Source organism: Thermobia domestica, chromosome 10 (genome assembly GCF_964235325.1).
Source record: "Thermobia domestica chromosome 10, izTheDome1.hap1.1, whole genome shotgun sequence".
Classification (NCBI taxonomy): domain Eukaryota; kingdom Metazoa; phylum Arthropoda; class Insecta; order Zygentoma; family Lepismatidae; genus Thermobia; species Thermobia domestica.
Genome location: NC_137463.1, coordinates 8,610,176 through 8,627,211, shown reverse-complemented (window position 1 = coordinate 8,627,211; position 17,036 = coordinate 8,610,176). Strand labels below are relative to the sequence as shown.

The following is a 17,036-nucleotide window of genomic DNA, read 5'->3' as shown; positions in this document are numbered from 1 at the left end:
TTCTTGTAATACATCTCTCCATTTATAATTTCCTTGAGTACTATCATACAAAAATTGTTATCAATATATTTTGTTTAAGAGTTCTGTTAAAATTCTACGATAATGTTGTTTTACGAAGACAAATATTACAAATGGATTTAGCATATGCAAAATATGCAAAGTAAAATAATAATTACATATATATATATATATATATATATAGTGGCGGATTCAGGGTATTATCAAGGGAGAGGCTAAATCATAGTTTGCAGCTTTATCCAGTGTAAATTAGGATTGAAGTCCTCCTGATATATTATGTTGTATTAATATTTTTCACAATATGCGTATTGTGTTCCATTAAAAACAAAGGAAAATCCTGAAACTGTAAAAGCAACATTTTTTAAACATAGAAACAGATTTAGGAGGTGAAGTTTATAATCAACATGTAAAACGGCTGTTTATGGAATATGAAATTAATCATGATAGTGCTTAAAATTGAAAATTTCTCAAAATATCATCTGTCTATGACGTACGGTTCCCAAGATATGGCTGGTTAAATATCTCGAAATTGGAATTTTTTGGCCAATATCTCGGGAAATGTGACAGTAGGAATGGCTAATTCCGGATTCCGAAAAGTAAAATCGAAAAAATTCAGGAATTCGGAAAATTACAGATTTCGGAAAAATTCTGAAATTCGGAAAGTTCCATCTTCGTAAAAATAAATTTTCTTGAATCCTGATTCCGGAAAATTTTGGCCATCCCTAGGTAAGAGTGACGCAAAAAATTCCATCACTTCTTTCAGATGGGTTTTGATGCTCCATCGAATGGAGGACTCAAAAGTGAAAAATTTGCAAATAACAGGCACATATAGAGAGAATCCAGTAACGAACTTTTTAAATTCGTTGACAACCTGTTTTCCCTATTCTTACCTTATTCTCGTAAAGGTGCAAAATAACCAAACATTTACTCCCTGATACTAGCAATTAGCTGTAAAACAGTACTTACTGTCTTCTTCTGGAGCTGAAAGAGACAGTAAAACCAAGCTGCTACCATAATATAAAGAAGAACAACATAAACGGGTTGAAGGTCTCTGATTATCCCACCCACTGCTTCTCCCCTCCACACTTCCCTCAGAGAAACGACTTTTCGTTACTTGCTCGCAGAGAACGATTAAATGGAGCTATTAATAGTCCACGAATTGAGTCAAATCTGCTTGTATGATAATCTTTTAGTATCGAAACGAGATTGTACATATGTTTTTTTTTTGGAACTCCCAAGATTATCTGCTAACTGATTCTTCCTCTCCCTCTTTCCCTCTCCCCTCACTGTATTCAATTCATTTCCCAAAAGGCAATATTCATAAATGAGGAATCATTCCATTTCCGCCAGCATCAAATTGGAAATTCTTCTACGTAAAATGTGAAGGATATATTTCCAAGATACTTCACTATTCCTAATTGAAAAGATATAATGAAAAGATAAGAATACTAAACATTACAATCAAACTCTCTTTTATCATAATAATTTTGCCACGCAGAAGGTTAGTTAGTTTGATAGGACCACTGTGGCTCAGTGGTAGAGCATGAGAGCTCTGGTTTGACTCTCTGCCCGTGGTAAGTGAGATTTATCGTGAACAAACATCGTTCGTGCAATTTTCTCGGAGTTCTGTCGTTTCCTTCCACTTTCGTTATTCAACCATTATTAGCTATCTCATTATTACTGTCTCCCTTATGCTTGTTTTAATCATGGGACGTTAAACTAAAAGAAAAATGGGAAGTCTTCAAAAACGGAAATCCATCCGTCTGTCTGTTGACAGATAACAGAGAAAAACGGTAGAAGAGATGGTAAAAAAATTCTGATATGGAATTCACATCTCAAGGAAATGTACCATCTATGTCTTTATCTCTCTCATTGCAACCGGAAGTGGTAGAAATATACCATTTCTGATTTCAGTGTTGGTCACCATAGGGCAAAAATGGTCATCAATAGTTAGGAAGTTTTTTTTATATATGAATTTAATGTCCCAAAAATAGATTTCAATAATTATAGCCTACTGAAACCGAAAATGCTTCAAATTCTGTTTTTTATATTGATCTCTGTAGAACAAGAACTATAATAGATTGTAAGAAACTTCCCTGATATTAATTTAATGACCCTAAAACATGTTCAACACCCTGTGTAACTGATATATTGTAAACGGAAGTGTAAACAATTGATCACTTCCGGTTTCAACATTAATCGCCATATAGAGAATAAACAGTAAGAGATAGGAATAAATTATTTTCTGATATGGATTCAGCATTAAAGATACCAGATGTCGGCCATATTTTGAGCAATTAAGAAACGAGCATCTCGTTGTGTGAGTCATGTTCTGTAGAGCATGATTCCACTGGTAACTGAGTCATGTTCTATACGGTATGATTCCACTGGTAACTGAGTTAGTCATATTCTGTACAGCATGATTCCATTGGTAACTCAGCTAGCCATGTTCTGTACAGCATGTTTCCAGTTCCACTTGTAACTGAGTTGGTCATATCCTGTACAGCGTAATTCCACTGTTAACTGAGGAAGTCATATTCGGTACAGCATGATTCCACTGGTAACTGAGATAGTCATGTTCTGTACAGAATGATTCCATTGATAACTCAGCTAGCCATGTTCTGTACAGCATGTTTCCAGTTCCACTTGTAACTGAGTTAGTTATATCCTGTACAACGTAATTCCACTGATAACTGAGTTAGTCATGTTCTGTACAGCAAGATTCTACATACAATAGGAAAGCAGAAAAGTCACAGATCAGGACAATTTCCGATCAAGAATTGAAAATGCAATATCATCCTCATGAGATAAAGGTAAAAAATCTAGGGTTATATACAAAAGATAAATTCTCTTCATTTAAAAATAAGTAGACATTCCTTACGTAAGTTAATTACATGGTATTTGCTGTTCTATAGATAAGGTAACCCAGTGTTTGTATGGTAGTAACAGTAAAAGAGACATTAAGAGGCAAGTGCTATTTTGCTTTTAATTTCTTTTCAGAAGACGTTATAACCCTAATAGATACTCTAAAAGAAAACATTTGAAGATTGTTACAGCGAAAGATAAATCCATTTCGGCAGAAAAGAGAGAGATTGAAGAAACGGTTAAGAGAAAGCTCAAAATATTTCCTCTATCAGACAAGCGAAAAGAAATGTCTACCTCTCTTCTTCGTCATTTCGCCTCGTTCTTCCTAACGCGGACACTGCTTCGCTTTTGTTTTCACACTTAGGCGCCTCCATTCAACGGTTGAACCATCCACGGAAAATGGTTGGAGAGGTATTCAGCCAATGACAAGTTTAACAATAGGAGGAGGGCCTTCAAACCACATTTAAAAAAGGCGATGGTGGGCCTTTTTATGTTCAAAATTATTACGTCATTGAGAGGACTCGGTAAAGAAAACAAAATGAAGCCACTTTCGTATTTTCCTTTTATCGAGAAGGAAGGGTGTAGGGCAGTGAGAAGCGGAGGGGGCTATTCCTATATTTCACATTGGCTATCCTATGAATTGAGCGGGAATATTCTCCGTTTGTGTGTATCCTTCAAGTAAAAATGTTGTGGAGCAGAGGAAGGTTGGTAGAAATTGCTATGAACTAGCTAACAAGAAAATCCATTCACCTACTTATAGAAAGAAATTCACCACCGTAAGATAAATGGACTCTTTTCCGACACTGAAGTTTTATTTATAGCAAGGGTTCTCTTCTGATCGAACTTTCGCCATTCCAACACCAATCGGAAAAGATATTAGCAGTTCCTTTTTCTCTCTTTCGTTTTTTCTATTTACTTGGTTTCTCTCTAACGATTTTTCCTTATTTCAACTCTTTTTAACTTTGGTTTCATTTTTTGTCAGTTAAAGTATCTCTTACAAGTTTAGCTCTGAATAATTTCTCCGTTTTTTAAAAAATAATCACAATAATTTGTCCGTTTTTTAAAAAATCACAATAATTTCTCCGTTTTTAAAAAACTCACAATAATTTCTCCGTTTTTTAAAAAATAATCACAATAATTTCTCCTTTTTTAAAGAAAATAATCACAATAATTTCTCCGTTTTTTGAAAAAACAATCACAATAATTTCTCCGTTTTTTAAAATAATCACAATAATTTCTCCGTTTTAAAAAAAATAATCACAATAATTTCTCCGTTTTAAAAAAATAATCACAAAATAATGTCTATGTTTAATCTCTTGGGAAAAGATTTGACACATTTATTATGTGATCATCGTGATTATCATAAGGACTCTGTCATTAAGGTTACTTCTCACAATCTTAGAATGTTTTATGCATTGAAAATGAAATCATTTAGTTTTATGTCCTACGCTTATGCCGGTAGGCTAAAGGAGACGGTGATGATGAGAGATCAATCCAATAGTGGAATAAATAAAGTGGGAGGAAACGGGAGAACCCTGAGAAAACACATGCACACTATGTTTGTCCATCACAAAGTCCACTTGGTGCGAGCAGGGATCAAACCGGGGACCTCACGCACCAGAGGTGAACGCTCTACCACCGAGCTACCGCGTCCCCTCTTCTATGCATTATACGAGAGTAAGTCAAAAACTAACCTCAATTTTGACATATCTCTTATTATATTGTTCATGCTGAGCTCTGTCCTCATTTATTTTATTGTTATGCTGTTGTGGTCATGTTATAAATGTTTGATCCTATTTCCTTCATTTGCCTTCCTTTTGTTGCAGATAGATCATGGCCACTCCATTAGAAATTTACACCAAAGAGGAACAACGAGCAATGATCCGATTTTTGTGTTCGGAAGGTGTATCATGAACCATGACTAATTTCCAGACGATGAGTCACTTCATCAACAGTCACTCAGTCCAATAGAAACGTATCACGTACACGCTCAATGTAGTCATCGTTTATGGCAGTAGATAGTTGTTCAGCTCCTTCCCCGTGCATAACACTTGTGTGATCAATTTTTAATTTTTCAATCCATTCGTTGACACTCCGTTGCGGCAAGACACTGTTCCCGTATTGTGCCAAAAGTCTGGCAGACCCTGATATACTTTTGGACATTTTTGGACATCTTAAATAATGACAAAAAGTCGTTTCTAAAAAATATTCAATCACGGATTTTTTTAAACAGTGTAATCAAACTATATATTCATGATTGATATGGACTTTAAAATGCAAAGAGATGTTATTAAATTCGGAACAAACAGTTGGTAGGCCGGAAGCTTTCTTTTGTATTTTTAGCTAATATTTTCTTGTATGTTAATCTTTCACATTGTACGACAATAATGTATTAATTGTAGTAATTATAGTAGACAAAGGCGAGGGCACCGATTTCTCTGTAAATTTGGAAGGGGGGCATTCAGATGCAGAAGGTATGAGGTATAAGGATTTAAGAAAAATTGCATTCAAATTATGCCAAATATTGAATATTCATAAATACAATAGGGGCCTAAATGAGTTTTGGGAGGGCCCGGGCCCCTTGGCCCCACCAGGAGCGGCGTCCTTGGACAAAGGCACTTCAAGGTTTTCAACAAAATTTGAAAAAAAAAAAGAGAAAAGTTTCGTCCTGGAACAAATTTCTCTCACACACGAGTAACAACTGATTTGGTTTCTTCCAGTTTTATTTAACTTTTTTAGCGAATGGCTTATCTATCATTAAGAGCACGCAAAATGTTTAAAAAAAGTTCCCTAATTTTTTAATTGCTTTTTTCCTGATTCTGTTCTTTTCTTATTGTGACGTCATATTCTTAATATACAGTATGGGTTACTAAATTATACCTGTTGGTACAAATATTGAATTTTAAGGGAGCAGACTACTAAATATTTTTGAAAAACTAATAATTTTTCTTTTACCCGTTTTTCGTAAGTGGAAAGAGGTAATAAAGTATAACTTACCACAATAATAGACAATGTTATTCTACACCCGAAAATACGAATCGGAAGAATTTTCAGTGTTGCCACCCATAGAAATTACAGTGTGACCAGAATTTGAATTACTCAAAAACCTAGGTAAAGGCAGCGACTAGAAAAATGAACTCAACGGTAATTGATGACTTATCATACTGTCTATATTTCTTGTTTACTACTTTTTAAATAATGTTTCTATTTATTTTGTAATAACTTATTTATTTTGTAATAATTTATGTAAGGTTTATAAAATAAACAGAAATATTGAAGGCCAAACAGATGACGTCATGACCCCCACCAACTTAACGAGCTCTTTCTCAAAACACATGTCTCCTGTTTTGATATGCACATACGCCTGAACAATAAACAAAATACAGCAGTAATAGACGTTAAATGATCATTTTCAAACAATACAAACTTAAAACAATACCACACAGCCCGAAATTGTTAATAAAGATAGCAATTCTTTTGATTTCGAGGCGAAATTTTGTATAAATTGTGAAGGTAATGGGACGTCAATAACCTTTCCCTTGAGATCTTTTAGTGCATTATTAGTTACAACTATTTCTTTAAAGAGAAAGTTTATTTCCTTTTAAATACAATAATACTAGTAAAATTTTCTTCCAGCTACACTTTTCGCGTCATCGGTATACTCCATAAACATTATTCTTGCGTAAAATGACTACCCAAAGCGTATTAATCAATCAAATGAATCCAAACTATATACCGTACCCTACATAACGTAGAAATTACGTTTTATTACTTTTGTGTAGATTTTCGCTTCACTTTTCCGCCTGTATTACTTCCAAGACTTGTTTAACCAAGACGTTAGACTTGGTAGAAAATTATTCAAGAAGACAACCGAACCATGACATTTATACATATAAGAATAAATCTTAAAACTACAACCAGTATAAATAAAGTGAAACGTACACATCTAACCTGAAATCAAAGCAGTCTCTCTCTCTCTTAAAAAAAAAAAAAAAAAAAAAAAGAATAATGACATGCGAAACCGTGTGGCTGACTGAAAAAGTCGATTGTGCTGGCTGGCTGGCCTTTCTGTCCTTATGTGAGAGGGGGGCAATATGGAGAGAGAAGAAGGGGGTTGAGGGGGGCGCTCCATTATATTACAACACGCAATAGCTAAGTCACTCAACGTCAAAGAGGCTTCTGATCAATGCCTCAGAATTCCTAAGCTAGTGTTATGGATACAGAAAGGTGGTTGGACCGTGTGTATCCAGTTGTACTGATTATAGTGGCTGTACTACTAAGTGTAAGGGTTTAATATACAGATAGTACACAATGTGTCTTTCGATTTATATTTAAAAAGTGAGAGCGAAACAAAACTAATTTACGAATCATGCACATATATTATATTTAACCCTCGGACTACCAGAGGGGGAGGGGTACTTTGTGCTCACCACAGTATATTTTTTGTAATTACTCTTCTAACCGTTTTTTTAAAATTGTAAAAAAAAAAATATGTTATTGCTCCATATGTTTAGCTAAAGCGAATACCTTACGGTGGTTCAAATTGAACTTTAGTGTGTCTCATAAAATTTGCTATTTTAAGTTGGAGGGTACGACGTACCGCTCACCCCGTTAGTAGGAGATCTGACTGACAGTTATAAGTGTCACTTCTAGATGGCAGTATAATAAATAGCTGTTAGTCTTATCGTATGTACTGTCAGGCCCGTATCTAGGGGGGTCTAGGCCCCCCTAAATTTTCCCTGGCCCCCTAAAATTTTCACTTTATGCTTGCAAATGAACTATAATACGATGATAAACTATAGTATGGTTGGATCGAGCCCCCTAACTTCAGCCGGGCCCCCCTACATTTTTTGGGCTGGCTACCGGCCTGTGTACTGTTCAATTTAGTCTCTGTAGATTTTTATCAGGGTTTCTAATTTGTCTCTTTTGCAAGATATATTTAATCTTAACAGGTGGGCACAAATCGATCCCCATGGGGGCCGCGGTGGCTCAGTGGTAGAGCATTCACCTCTGGTGCTTGGGGTTCCGGGTTCGATCCCAGCCCCCGCCAAGTGAACTTTGTGGTGGACAAACACCGTGTGCATGGGTTTTCTCGGGGTTCTCCCGTTTCCTCCCACTTTCTTCATTCCACCATTTCATTCATTTCTCATCTTCACCGTCTCCTTTAGCCTAACCGGCATAACCGTGGGACGTAAAACTCAAAGATTTCATTTCATTTCATTTACAAATCGATCCCCCTTTGGTAGTCCGCATTGCAAAATATACCTAGGCAGTACAAGGCAGGCACGTAGTCAAGGAGGAAGGTCCGGGGGTCCTGACTTCCCCCCCTCGAGACCAGAAATGAATAAAATTAAGGAAGGATGAAACAAAATAAAATAAAATAAGAAAAAGAAGGATCAGCGTTAAAAATAAACTACGGGAAGCTTTTGGTTTCTCTTTCTTATGAGGCACGCACGTAGCCAAGGGGAGGGTCCGGGGGGACCGGACCCCCCCTTCGGAACCCTAAATGAAAAAATAAGGAAGGATGAAACAAAAAGAAACGAGAAAAAAAGAATCAGCGTTAAAAATATAAAACTACAGCAAACGTTTGGTTAATCTTTCTTATGAGGAACTTTGTGTGGAGGAAACGGAAGGGGTTGAATCTAAAAATTAATATTATTCGAACGGACCGTTCCGAATTCCATTCAGCTCCATGCTAATCCTATGGACTACAAATGACAATCGATAAACCTGATCTATCAAATAGATTGTTAAGTAGAACTTCAGAAATGCCCACAATCACCAATAATATGAGCCTGTCAACATAAATTTCATAAATTAAAAATTCCATATAATTTTTAAAATATTCTTTTACTCGAGATTTCTTTCTAGATTGTTATTAAAATATTAACATTTTCATTTTATTGTCCTAACAAACTAATATGGGTATGTTGCCAGTAAAATAGTTTAGATTGATCGTACCCGTGGTGTGTAACCACAGTATTTCAAGTCACGACCCCCCTCCCTCATTACGAAATCTTTGCTAAACAAACCAATATATGTTGCCAGTAAAATAGTTTAGAATGATCGAGCCCCTGGTGTAATAACCACAGTATTTCATGTCACGGACCCCCCTATTACGAACCCCTGGCTACGTGCCTGTATGAGGAAATTAGTATTTGTAAGTAATACATGGTGGCGCGGTGAGCGAGATATCCTGGAAGACTCAGGGAATTTGAAATTTCTAGAAAAGTTACGGAATTCTCAGAATTTCTGCTACTAGTCAGGGAGATTTCAAGCTTTCGAAAGCATAATGCCGTTACGTAACAGCGTGGACATTTTTTATTATAATTTTTCGTCATCGCATCCTTGCAGTATCAAACATGTTATTTCAGAAACAATTTTCTGCTGCTCTTTTAACATGTCATTTGGAACAGACAGTAATTAACTGAGTATGTGGAAAGAAAGTTCTGTTAGCATTTGATTCAACAGAGAAATGAACGCAGATATTGTAAAATATTTTACAAGACATTATTGATTATGTACTTTTTATAATAATTGAGGTCATAATGAAAGGAAAATTGTTATATTTGAATAAACAGAGGAAGGACGTAAATATTGTATAATCTTTTTCAATACGTTTTTTTATTTTCCATAAATAGAAGCTTTGCTTTGTTATAATTAAATATAAACTAATTATTTGCTGAGCAAAATTATAAATATATATATATATATATATATATATATAGGAAGAAAGATATCTTAGCTGTTGTATGTATATACGATTGTACAGTTATCCTGTATCACATAGTGTCTGATAAAGCCAAAGAGTTAGTTGGCGAAACTGTAACACGTGTTGAATTTTAACGAAAATATATAGTTTTGCTCAGCAAATAATTAGTTTATGTTTTTTTATTATTTTACTCGAAATTTCTTCGTAGCTTGTTATTAAAATTGTTATCAACTTATCCTAATTTTATTGTCCTAACAAGCCATTATATGTTGATTGTAAAGTAATTTAGATTGATCGAGCTCCTGGGCCTTCAGAATTTCATGCCACTACCCTCCTTTCACCGTTGCATAATCCTGGCTAAACGAACCAATATATGTTCCAGTAAAATAGTTTAGAATGATCGAGTCCCTGGTGCGATGACCACAGTATTTCATGTCACGAAATCCTGGCTACGTGCCTGGTGCGAGGGTTAATCCAGATCTATACATAATATAGTGGCTACCAGTCCTCACCTCATTATTGGTCTCCGAAATAATCTATTCCATGAGATCCCTGTAACTGACTAAATTATCTTCTAAACAGTTTAATTTCATTGGGGGGGGGGAGGCGGAGGATCATGATGACTTAGTGCTGTCCGGCGTATTCGAGTGGTCTGAGACGTTAGACTAACGATCGTAAGGCGATATCCATCTGTGGTTCGAAACTTCGAATTCCTCTAAAGAGCAACTCTCAACTATGACTATCCACTGTCCTGAAAGGTTCTGTGTCCATATGTTCCCTCTTGAATTAGGCTAAGTAGAATACGATATTAGACTAATTGGAAGACCATGAAGAGATGTATTTCAGCTGGGGTGAAATTTAACAAAAAGGGTTGAGCGTTCACCTGGTGTGAGAAAGATGCTGGCTCGATTCTAGGGTGTTGACTTTGTGGCGGGCAAAATCCTGTCTGTATATTTTCTCGAGGTTCTTCCGTTTCCTCAGTATGACTTAAAAGCTAACAAGACATAAGTAAATATAACAATAAATAATGTCTTTTCTAGGTTTACTGTAATTTTACTTAGCCAAAATTTCTGTATTTCTCTTACAAATAAAGGCAATTGTAAATCTTACCACAAATTATGACTTTATGCCGTTTTAGTTGCAGACTTTTACACAGAAGATGGTGTTAAAACAGAAGATGAGGAATTGAGATAGGAAATTTCCTTATCTGTTAATCTATTTTTGCGTATATAATTTATATTCTTTGCTTTATTTTAATCGTTAGTTTCAATTCCTTTTTAGCGCAGAGGCTATATTAGACATGAAACTACATTTAAAAGTGCAATTTGAATTTTAAGCTTTCACAGAAAATGTATTATGTACTATATACCTATTTTTTAATTAATTATGTGTTTAAACAAATTCTTCATTGACACAGTATTTTATGCAAAAGAGGACACTTGGAAAACAAGGAAAAATGTTTCAAGATACAGTGAAAACGTTGTAAGTTTTCTATCTTAATTTACTGGCATTAATAGAAAATAAATTATTAATTACGAAAGTGTCTTTCCATAATGTGTGGCCCCGCGTAGTGTAGTCGCTAGCGCTCTCGCCTTCGGTGCGAGCGGTACCGGGTTCGAATCCTGGTGGAGGCACTCAGTCGAAAATGTAAAACAAAAAACGCTTCAGCTGGTCTGAATGAGGTTTTCCTGGGTTTTCTTCATTCACACCAAACAAATGCAGGGGTGGTATCCCAGGCCGCTTCCTTCCTTCCCTTTCCTCGGATAGTGTGCTCGCCGAGGGACGTCATCCCTCAAAACGGGACGGGCTAAATGGCCTTAGATGCCAAAAGCTCAGAACTATAAACCCTAAAAATCGCATGTGCCCAAGGGCGCCCATGTTCTGGTTTCCAAGGGGGGTCAAGTATAAGCGAAGTTTCAAATATAGTTTCAAATTTTGCTGTAACTAATGTAAAAATTCTATTGGGTTTTCGATATTTCCAAGTACAATTTCCTTTTAGGGGGCGAGCGCCCCACTTTGCTCCCCCTGATGGGCGCCCTTGCATGTGCCATATAATGTTGAAGTTTACATGTATAGAGTGAATGTAAAGATGCAGTACCTTTCCAAAACAAGTAGCTGTTTTGACCCTCAGGGTTGTACAAATGTATTTCGGGGCAGGATATGGGGATCGTGGTGGCTCAGTGGTAAACCTCTGGTGCGTGGGGTCCTTGGACCTATTCCTGCCCAAATAACTTTGTAGTGGACAATATTGTGTCCGTGGGGTTTTCTCGGGGCACTCCAGTTCTTCCATCCCTTACTTGACTTAATTATCCGTCTTCCTTAGTGTAATGGGCATAATTCATAGGGCATAACATGGGCCTTAAACTGAAAGATATCGGGGCATGGTATGAAGTGAATTGGACCCAATTTGTTGCAACCTTTTTCGTGAGATTTGTACATTATTATCTCTGATTCTTCAGCACTTTTATCCCCCGTTTTTCTCATATTTTTTGAAGTGGAAATAAATAATTTTCGCTCTATTTAAGCAACTACGTTAAATTCAAAGATATATTTTGTAATAAGAGCTACAAAGTGAAGATGTTCAGTCTCGACCTTAGGTAATAGAATGCTAGATGATATATAATAGATTGAAAAATGAGAGACAATTGAGCGGGAAGCATTTAATATTACAAAATCACTGAACTCCACTGACCACAATTCCCTGTCATCACTAGATGAGATATCTATATAGAATGCCCAGTTTGCTTGTGCGAAAACTTCAACAAAATCAAAAGATTCAATTGTCTTCTAGATTCAAAAAGGCGCAGCAGCCATCAAGCTTGCTCAACATATTGCTCAGCACTGAAGGCCGAGAGTTGGAACTTCTCACAGTGCATGCCTAACAGCGTATTTTCCTGATGTAATTCAGAGATTGGAAAAAGAAGAAGGTGTGGAAAATGAGGAACAATGGAAGAAGATGACAAATGTAGGGACAAACTTGTCGAATTTTCCAATCCCAAACTTGAATAAAGTTTGGGAAACAATCCGGGTGTAGAAACTTTTAGAACTTCAACTGAACTTCCTTTCCATATGCTTGCAAGATATGCTTTATCAGTTTCCTTTGAGGTTCAGAGAAGTTTCTCCATGTATGACTTCCTTATATATTCTATATTCTCGAAGCTAATCAAATACAATAAGTTTCTTGAAACACATTAATAAATTTTTGCCTCTGCAAGGTTACTTTTTTGCTATAGTTGAATAAAGAACATTCATGTCACTGTTTTGCATCTAAATAAATGCATTTTATCAGCACTATCTTTTTCACCTTTTCAGCACTCCCCTTTCCATTCTCCGACCATGACTTTGCACCTTAAAATCTAAATGAAAATGAAATAAAAGCTTCAGTTTAACGTACCACGATGAGTGGTGTATTTAGGGGGGGCTTCCGGACTTAAGCCCCCCGAAATTTTACTTAGTATTGTAAAGTATATGAAATATCTTGCAGAATTTTCACATTTTCAGGCAAAGCCCCCCCTAAACAAAATCGTAAATACTCCACTGCCCATGATTATGTCTTTTAGGCTAAGGGAAACGATGATTAAGACAAGTGAATGATGATGGAAGAATTGGTGAAATTAGAAAGTGGGAGGAAACGGGAGTACCCTGAGAAAACCCACGGACAAGATGTTGTCCACCACTAATTTACTTGGCCAGAGACCGAACCAGGGACCCCAAGCCGCAGAGGTAACCACTCGATCACTGAGCCACTGTGCGCCTATAGTTGTTTACTTGTCTCTTCTTATCTTGTCAATAAATTGTTCATTGGTGTACCTTTTAAATGGGGATAATATTTTGATTTTGATAAGTCCTTGGTTCTACTATATCTGCTTAAGGGGGGGGGGTATCCAATCTAATCACGTGCCGTTATGTATGTGTCGCTTGGTCTGCTGCTATGATGTGGGGAAGTATTGCCTGTTATTAAATGATCTAATTAGTGGGACAGTGCCTTCCTTGACTTCCGGTGGAGCGTTTACGATACATTACACCCCTTATCTTAAAATCCAGTCCTTATTTATACACTGTAAAAAAATGAGGTGTTGAAACAACACAAAATGACTAGCACTTTAGCGTGTTACTTGTGTGTTAATTCAGCGCAAAGAGATCGCCTTCCGAGCATATCAAAAATAACTAGTAACTACCTGAGAGAATTTGGATTGGTATTTATCGTTTCATATGAGCAACTGTCTGACAACAATAACACAGGCAACAGTTCTGCCATCTTATGTTCATATATGCTAAGACAGAAGAATAACAAATAAAGAAAACAGATGGAAGCCCAGCTATCTGTGTAACTGTTGTCATATGATTCACAGGTTTACAACAATATTATTATGACCGATTACAGAAAACATAGAACATTATTCGTTACTTGGCAGAAGTCCCAAAGATATTTCGTAAATTTTTGCTCATATTAAACGATAAATACCAATGCAAATTCTCTCAGGTAGTAAGTAGTTATTTTTGATATGCTCGGAAGGCGATGGCTTTGTGCTGAATTGACGCACAAGTAACACGCTAGAGTCGTAGTCATATTGTGTTATTTCAACACATTTTTTGCTGTCTATGATAAGAAAAAAATATTTAATTGCAAGATTATAAATACCATTCGGAAAAGTTACTCCATTAAGCACTTTTACAATTTTTACCTTCTACAGGAGATAATTTCAATATTAGGTACTTAATGAGAAATCTGACAATCATATGATTCATCAAAAACTCCAGATACTTTAAAATTGATGCTTTAATAGAATGCTAATTCTTTAAAGGTTTACTTAAAAAATCATAATACACAATACGAAGTGCATACAAAAAAATTGTATCATTATTTCATAACATCCAAAATTTTAGAATTTTCAAGCTATTTTATGTCTGTCACTTTTCAGCACAATTCCTGTCAACTTCTACACGCCGTTTCAATCTTTGTATTCTACTACCGAAAATATGTCAGAAGTCTTTTCGGAGGGTGTAAAGACACTCGGAAATGACACTTCCGAGGGCATTTTTGGATGACTCAAAACGTTTATTTCGCAATGAATCCTTCAGTTAGAAATAGGTAGCAGTCACTTGGAGAAGGATCAGAGAAGCAGATTAGCTGAAAGTCCACTTAGATGCTCTTGTCCTGCATCCTGACTTTTTTTTTTTTTCAGAAGATCTCTTCATCCAGCTGTCTAGCAGTCCAACGTCAACTTACCTGTGACAACTTCACATAATATGTCAAAATTCTTTCTACGACACAGTGAGGGAATCGTGTTAAATTAGATATATCCTTAAAAGTTAGCCTTTTGACCTTCGTGACCAAGCCCTGAATAGGAACAATGTTTTCTGCGACGATTATACACATAGGGCATCCAGATCTTGGTAGATCTTCAGTTGATCCTGCTGTAAATTCATAGACCTCATTCCGCATAGTACAATCAGCGAGAGGTGTGCCCTTAGTAACATCTTCCAACTAGCGATGAATATCGACATTTTCACACTGTATACAAAAGCTTTATTAAATTTACGTTTATCCTTTAGCTGAAATCCATTTTTTCTGGTCAGTATAAAAAAAAATTCTCCACAGATGAATTTATTTAAAGTGAACATAATTAGATGTTTAATATTTTGCACAGTTAAACCTCAATGCCCAAGATTAATTTGTATTTAACTATATTAATTCACCATTATTCTTTTTGAACTATGACAAAACGATAAATATGAATGCCTTTGGTATACCTCTTTACCAAACATTGTTAGGGTCATCAAGTCTAGGAGGCTTAGATGGGCAGGTCATGTAGCCAGGATGGAAAAAAGTAAGAATGCTTTCAAAGTTTTAACTGGAAGTCTAATATGAAAACGACCATTAGGAAGACCTAGGCGCAGATGGGAGGACAATATTAAGATGGATCTCACAGAAATAGGAATACAAAGTAGAAACTGAATCCAGTTTCCTACAAATAGAAGTCATTGGAGAGCTTTAGTGAAAACGGTATTGAACCTTTGAGTTCCATAGGCTATAGAGTTAGTTAGTTAGTTTGGTACACCTTATATATCATTTTGTGGTGATAAACTTCTGAAATTTATAGTGTAAATAAAATACATTATTAGACGTATAAACAAACAGTTACAGGAGAATTACTATAAATGCTGAATGTTTCTCACTGTCGTATTAAAAACATTAAGCTGTTTAAGTGTTACTGTAAAATCTCGTTAGTCTAAATTTGTTGTTCATCCAAACTAAACGTTTTGTATTATAAATATAATAATTTAAAAGTTGTGCTTAACCTTTACAAACATGTTCAGTACAGTTGTTTTTTTCCTTACAGTAGTGCCCTACAGTTGTTTTCCCTTACAGTAGTGCCCTACAGTTGTTTTTTCCTTACAGTAGTGCCCTACAGTGGTTTTTATCTTATAGTAGTACCCTACAGTTGTTTTTATCTTATAGTAGTACCCTACAGTTGTTTTCCCTTACAGTAGTGCCCTACAGTTGTTTTCCCTTACAGTAGTGCCCTACAGTTGTTTTTCCCTTACAGTAGTGCCCTACAGTTGTTTTTTCCTTACAGTAGTGCCCTACAGTTGTTTTCCCTTACAGTAATGCCATACTTTCATATAGAAAACAAAGTTTAATGAACATAAAACAGGAAATTTCAATATTGTACAAATAACCCCGTTTTCCTCTTAAGAAGCAGAATTTTTGGAAAACGTTGAAATGCATACTCCTTTACTTTTAATGAAGAGTTTGTTACCAAAATTAGCACTTGATGCTAGTCCTTCTATAGGGAATTTTCTAAATAAATACTGGGAAATTTTAATATTGAATAAATTGCCTTCCTTTAGGACCGAAAATTTTGAAAGCTCTGAAACATGTTATTGCTTATTTGAGTTAAGAGTTTCAATATACAATTTCACACCTCCAACTGAAAGTAAACTTTACCTTCAGTATTTTCAGAATAAATTGTGGGAAACTTGAATCTTATAAAAATTTCCCTGTTTCCTCGATTAATTGCGTAATTTTTAAACAACCTTAAATACATATTCATTATCTACATGAAAAGTTTATATGCCAAGTATCTTCTTTCTAACTTCATAAATTCATGAGTTATTCTATTTTTGGCAAAAAAATTTGAACCTTCCTTAGGATTTGTATTTTCAAAAACCCTTTCAAAAATCCCTTACGTTAATGACAAAATAAGATTTCTGTCTGAATTTCACGTTTCTGTCTCTAGATGAGTGTCGATGACTGGGACCCATTTATCTTACAGTATAGATAAAATGTGAAAGGAGTTATGAGCGTTGATATGTGGGTGATTTCTACCTTTTATACAATAGCTTAGATAACATGTGAAACGTGTTATGGGCATTGATAAGTAAGTCATATTTACTCTTTTACATAATAGTGTAAAACAACATGTGAAACGTGTTA

General features: G+C 35.6%; 1 protein-coding gene across 3 annotated transcripts in view; it reads right to left on the bottom strand.

Moving 5' to 3' along the window:
- The window catches only part of Sh (Potassium voltage-gated channel protein Shaker), a 907,958-nt gene that overhangs the window by 717,190 nt on the left and 173,732 nt on the right, over positions 1-17,036 (bottom strand). The window lies entirely within an intron of this gene.